We start from the raw sequence: 6338 nt of genomic DNA, 5'->3' as shown, positions 1-6338 counted from the left end.
AAGTCAGATTTGGGCGTTCTTTTTATGTATGCTCACGATTTAACATAATCTACGACTTTCGTTTAGATACCTAAGGCTAAAAAGTATTTTATTGAAGTTTCACTTTTTACGCTTAACAGTGTTTTACCGGTTGTGTTGCGGATTTTCGATTGGTCATAACTTCTTCGTTATAACTCGGATTTGAGTGTTCTTTATATATTTGGAAACCTTGACAATATATCTATCATTTTATGCAACCCAAATGAGACTTTAGAACACTTCATTTTTGACGCCATTTTATTACATCAAGAATAGTTTAATATTATTTGACTTTTTGAACATTACATTGACTCGAAATATCGGGTTGTCACAGCGGAGGACGTCATGTTCAGTATCATAACAATGCACAATAGTAAAACAAGTAACAACATCATCCATTGCATTAATAATATAATTTAATACAAGTGTGTTCTGTATAGTTTCAAAGAAACCAAAATATGAATCAAAATTAAAGACGAGTCTTGAACCTGCTCCGTCTTCTCAAAACCTGGTCATCGGTACCTGTCTATTGGTGACCTGAGAATACAAGTTATTTTGAAAGAGTAGATCAGCATTTAAGCTGGTGAGTTCATATGTATTTTAGTGTCAAATGTTTGTATAAGTTTGATGAAAGTGTTTGTATGTGTTTGATGTAAAGTTTGTAAGTGTTTGATGTAAATCTTTGTATACTTCCTACAAAATCCTATATTTTCTACTAAAAAGGAGAGTAGTCTTCTACCAAGACCCGACTGTTCTGTATGTTTGTTCTTTTGTAAAAGTGAGTGTTTTTCCCAAGTATAAGACTATCTTTATCATAAGATAGTTTACATTACCGTTTATGTGAGAAGATCACTATATGAATGTAATGGGAAAATGACGATGTACAGTAGTATTGTATATAGTAACTAAAGATGTACTAACTACCTTAAACGAATTGTTTAATTAAGGTAAAATGTGATGAGATTATAAGCATACTCGATTGACTAGTGAAACACGACATTCGAAGACGTCGAAATCGTATGACATTCGTCACCCGTAGACCTGCAGGTCCCACTGTAGCTAGCAGCAAGGTGTAGGATGGTCAATCCCGTATAGATCTATACACAAACTCACGCTCTCCCTCCAGGAGACTTTGGTTACAAAACGCGAAACAACTCTACATTTCCATGCCATGAAGTAGTGGCTCACATTAATGTTATATTGTTCTTGTATTAGTGTAGTATGTTCCTTCTGTTCTAGTGTATAGTATGTTCCTTCTGTTCTAGTGTATAGTATGTTTCTTCTGTTGTAGTGTATAGTATGTTCCTTCTGTTTTAGTGTATAGTATGTTTGAACTGACTCAAGTATGAACTGACTCTTGTAAGTTTCATTGTTCTAGAAATAATAAGTAGTATACTTCTAAACTATACCTATTATAGTTTAATAGTACTGTTGTTTGAATGACTGATCATGTTTGTACACCTTTGCTACCCAAAGGTATTGAACTGATTGGAAGAACTTTTATATCTACATACATATACACAATATATAACTAAGATTTAAACGACACTCAGACAAACAACCGATACCCTAAGTCCACAACCAAACAAGGAACAGAAAATAAAGCGAGTTATCAGTCCTAAGCCCTTTCAACCTTATTTATATAACTATATCTATATAGACATGATTTTGACAATATATAAGTTTAAAAGAGTTTTGTAAAAAGATAAAGAGTTTATCATATTAAAGAGTTTTAACCATTTGAATGGTTATTGATGACTTGATGTCAGTTTATAAAATGATTTCAAACAATTTGTTTGATAACACAGTTTAGAAGTATAAGAAATCCTGTTGTTTGATAGTTATAAATCACGTGTGATAGGTACTATAACTATATTGTTTTCTACCTGTATTCCCCCCCCCCCCCCCATAAAAGCATTTAAAATCATTTAAAAGATAAGTTTAGGGGTATGAACTCACCTGTAGTGAGTGATTCGAATGTAAGATCGATTAGGATGCTAAGTATGCCAAGTTAAGTCTCGAGCACAAACAGATCGTATTAAGCATATAATGACACATATATGTATATAATTAGTGTATATAATAACTAATCATGTAAGGGAACAACCTTAGGTGCTAGGAAACACTTGGAATGAAGTGTTACAATCATATATGATTGTATAAAAGGGTGTTCATGGCCACACAATGATGTGTTCACGGCCAAGGAGTTTACAGCCAACACATGAACTTGAAGGGTTTACGGCCATGGGTTGAAGGGTTCACGGCCACCTCATGAACTAAGAAGGGTTTACGGCCCCAAGAAGTGTTTATGGCCGTAAACTCTTGGTGTTTATTCACAAAGTGGTTGTTTCTTCGTTATTAATCAAGAGCTTCTAATGGATAACTAGTATATGGAAAGGATACTTACGTTTTGGAAGCTTATAGGGTGATTACGGCCCAAAGAACAAGTGTGTGTTCTTGGTGTTCTTGGTTTTCTTGAAGATTTGAAGATCTAACCCAAAAGAGATGAATTCATGGATGAAATCATAGGGTTTCACTTGAATAAGAATGATATCAAGAAAGAATGGAAGAATCAATTACAACTTAGAAGAGAAATGGAAGTTTTCTTGATGATACTTGAGAGAGAAACGAGTTTTCAGCCTTGAAGATGTGAGAAACGAGGAAGAAATGAAGGAATCCTATACTAGAAGGAAGGGGTTTACGGCCAAGCTTGGGTTTAAGGCCGTAAACCCACCTTGGGCCATAAACATCCCTTGATGGATGAACTTGGCTCAATTTGAGACCCATAAATTCCTTACTCACAATACATAGCATTAAGTCCTATGGGCACATGGCTTAAAAACTTCTAGAATAACCCCTAGCAAGGCTAAAAGGTAACAGAAACTAGTCTGACCTTTGATTGAATTGAATGGCTTTACAAGATATAAATTTCGGGTTGTCATAAGTAGTTACATTGAATCCATCATAGAAAATAGAAACTTATTGTTGAACATTAAGATCATGTTGAGGGAAACTTCTAAGCAAGCCCTTGTATCTTTCCCATGCTTCATACAATGATTCTCCAACCTCTTGTTGAAAGTTAGCAATCTTCTTCTTGAGCTTTGAAACTTTAGAAGGTGGACTAAATTTGTTGAGAGAAAAACTTGAACAAATATTAGTCATAATTTATTATGATGCAGTATAATAAGTTAATCTCGATGGATCTTGTTAGCTCAACAATAATAAGTTAGAAGTGTTAGATTGCGGAAATAAATAGCAACAAGTTATATCAATTAGACACCAAGTTGATTCGTAACGAGGTTTGCAAGCAAACACAAGTCAGTAAGTGATGATCAACAAAAGTGAAGAGGGACTCAGTAATAAGTATCAGTTAAGATAACTTTGATATAGAGATTGATGATCTTGAATATTGATTAAGAGTTCTGGAAGTGGTGAGAATACACGAGTGGGAGGCTCTATTTATAGAGTGCCAAAAGTAACATGAAAGAGTAAAATAATATAAATATACTGACTACGGTGACCTTGAAAGGTACACCAGATATTACAATGAATACAAGAAACGTCAGTAAAAGTAACTCAAACAGTCTTCATGCATTGTTCATCTCTACGGGTCGTCTTCATGTCTGCGGGTCAGAAAAAACAAAAGCGTTCTCTAGGAAAGTCTTCACTTCGGGTTTATCAAGGCAAGAGGTCTTTGGGTTCATCATACCTGAAGAGGGTCACTTTTTGTTTCAACAAAATTGCTCAATAAAAGTATCTTGAAGATTTTTCCATGTAGTAATGGATCCGGGTGCAAGAGACTTCAACCAAACCTTAGCTTCACTGGTAAATTTCACCGGAAGCATCCTCAGTAGCACGGATTCTCTTGTCACATTAGGAACATTAAGGTAGTTGGAAATGTCATGAACTTCATCATAATGCTTGAAAGCTTCTTCATACTCCTTCCCGACGATAGGTATAGCCTTGAGCATTGGGAGAATATGCCCTTTGAGCTCAAAACTTCTTTCAGCTGGTATCTCGGGTGGCAGAAGACATGGACCATTATCGTTGCAAAATCTTTTATTGTATTCTCCCATCACCATTCTCGTGATGTATGTCACACCCTAAAACCAGAACGGCGGAAACGTTCGGGGGCGGAGGACGTCATGTACAGTATCATAACAATGCATAATAGTAAAACAAGCAACAACATCATCCATTGCATTGATAGTATAATTTAATACAAGTGTGTTCTGAATAGTTTGAAAGACACCAAAAATAAGAATCAAAATAAAAGACGAGTCTTGAGCGTGCTCCGTCTTCTCAAAACCTAGTCATCAGTACCTGTCTACTGGTGACCTGAGAATACAAGTTATTTTGAAAGCGTAGATCAGCATTAAAGCTGGTGAGTTCATAAGTATTTTAGTGTCATTGTTTGTATAAGTTTGAAAGTGTTTGAAAGTGTTTGAAGTAAAAGTTTGTAAGTGTTTGATGTAAATGTTTGTAAACTTCCTAGAAAATCCTATATTTTCTACTAAAGTAGTCTTCTACCAAGACCCGAATGTTCTTTATGTTTGTTCTTTAGTAAAAGTGAGTGTTTTCCCCAAGTATGACTATCATTACCAAAATATAGTTTTCATTACCGTTCATGTGAGAAGATCACAATGTGAATGAAATGGGAAAATAAAGATGTACTGTAGTTTTATATAACTAACTACCAATGTACTAACTACCTTAAACCAGTTTGTTTAATTAAGGTAAAATGTGATAAGATTGTAACCATACTTGATTGACTAGTGGTACACGACGTTTGGAGACGTCAAAATGGTATGGCATTCGTCACCCGTAGACCTGCAGGTCCCACTGTAGCTAGCAGCAAGGTGTAGGATGGTCAATCCCATATAGATCTATACACAAATTCACGCTCTCCCTTCAGGAGACTCTGGGTACAAAACGTGACACAACAGTATATTGTTGTGCCATGAAGTAGTGGCTCACATTAATGTTATAGTATTCTTGTATTTGTATAGTATGTTCTCTCTGTCTAGTGTATAGTATGTTCTCTCTGTTCTAGTGTCTAGTATGTTCTCTCTCTTCTAGTATTTAGTATGTTCTTTCTGTTTCTCATTATAGTATGTTTGAACTGACTCATGTATGAACTGACTCTTGTATGTTTCATTGTTCTAGAAATAGTAAGTAGTGACTTCCTAAACTATACCTGTTATAGTTTACTAGTAATTTTGTTTGAATGACTGAACATGTTGATGGGTATTATATAAACACTCCTATGTGTGCATGCAACCCTAGATACAGATCTATGTTTTCACTATTAGTTATACAACATTATGAACACAAAATAAACCTAACATGCTCCTAGGTAATTTTGAAAAACATAAAGGAGAATGGAATACATACCTCTTGTTGTTATGTTGTAATAACAACTTGTATCTTGTATCTTCTTGTCTTTGTAAGCAAGTACCACAAGTGTAGTACCTCCAATGGCTCACAAACACCAAGAGCAAATGGAGAGGAAAGAGAGAGAGAGAGAGAGAGGGGGGGGAGGTATGAAATTCGGCTCTAGGAACCCTAGGTATCAAGTCACCGAATTTCTTATTCTAAGGGGTCTTTATATAGGTGTAGGAATTAGGGTTTCAGTCCTTATCCTTATCTGGTTGCTTAGCCACCAAGCAGCCCAAAGGATAACCCTAGAAACCTTATCATGGATGAATTCTAAGGCCTTATCCCCTTGAATTCATCCACCCTGTCATATAGGGCATCCTTTGCCCTACTTTGCAACTATCACATAATTACACTTCAGTCCCCCTAGTTCAGTTAACTTCTTTTGATCACAAAATTAATTCTTAATTAATTCTCGACCAATGTTAACTAAATAAATATGATTTCTCTTTTAATATATTATTCATATAATATATTAATAAACCATAATAACCTCTTACTCTATTATTTCTCCAGTCAAGTTGCTTTGGTGAAGGCAACCCAAAAGGACCATGCACAACCGGGTCAAGTACTTACCAAATATGGTTACGGGCTTAGACACTAATCCAACAGTCTCCCACTTGGATAAGTCTAGTAACTATAAATGCAAGTACAATCTAATTAGCAATCGTAGCTCTCAAAGACGCTGTCGAATTCTGATCTTATCAGTAACCTGTCCTTTAGATAAGGGATCATACTCCATTCTTGATATCGTATAGACGTGAGACATGGATTGAAATCATTCTCTCAGTCTATGTGTTGTTTCTCGATTTCCGATTTACGACGACTGACAACAGACTACAATTGAACACATCAATGTAGTCCCGGCTTGGCCAAGCGCTTAG

At 35.5% G+C, this 6338-nt stretch overlaps 1 non-coding gene across 1 annotated transcript; it reads left to right on the top strand.

Annotated features, from left to right (window-relative positions):
- Positions 1-3013: 3013 nt before the first annotated feature.
- Positions 3014-3120, top strand: LOC145161913 (small nucleolar RNA R71). The gene has a single exon (XR_013738770.1). It is a non-coding gene; the product is annotated as a small nucleolar RNA R71 (small nucleolar RNA).
- The last annotated feature ends 3218 nt before the right edge of the window (positions 3121-6338 follow it).

This window comes from Lactuca virosa, chromosome 2 (assembly GCF_052849685.1).
Source record: "Lactuca virosa cultivar CGN04683 chromosome 2, Lactuca_virosa_CGN04683_v6, whole genome shotgun sequence".
Lineage (NCBI taxonomy): Eukaryota > Viridiplantae > Streptophyta > Magnoliopsida > Asterales > Asteraceae > Lactuca > Lactuca virosa.
Note: the sequence above shows the minus strand (reverse complement) of the source record. Positions and strands in the feature narration are given on the sequence as shown.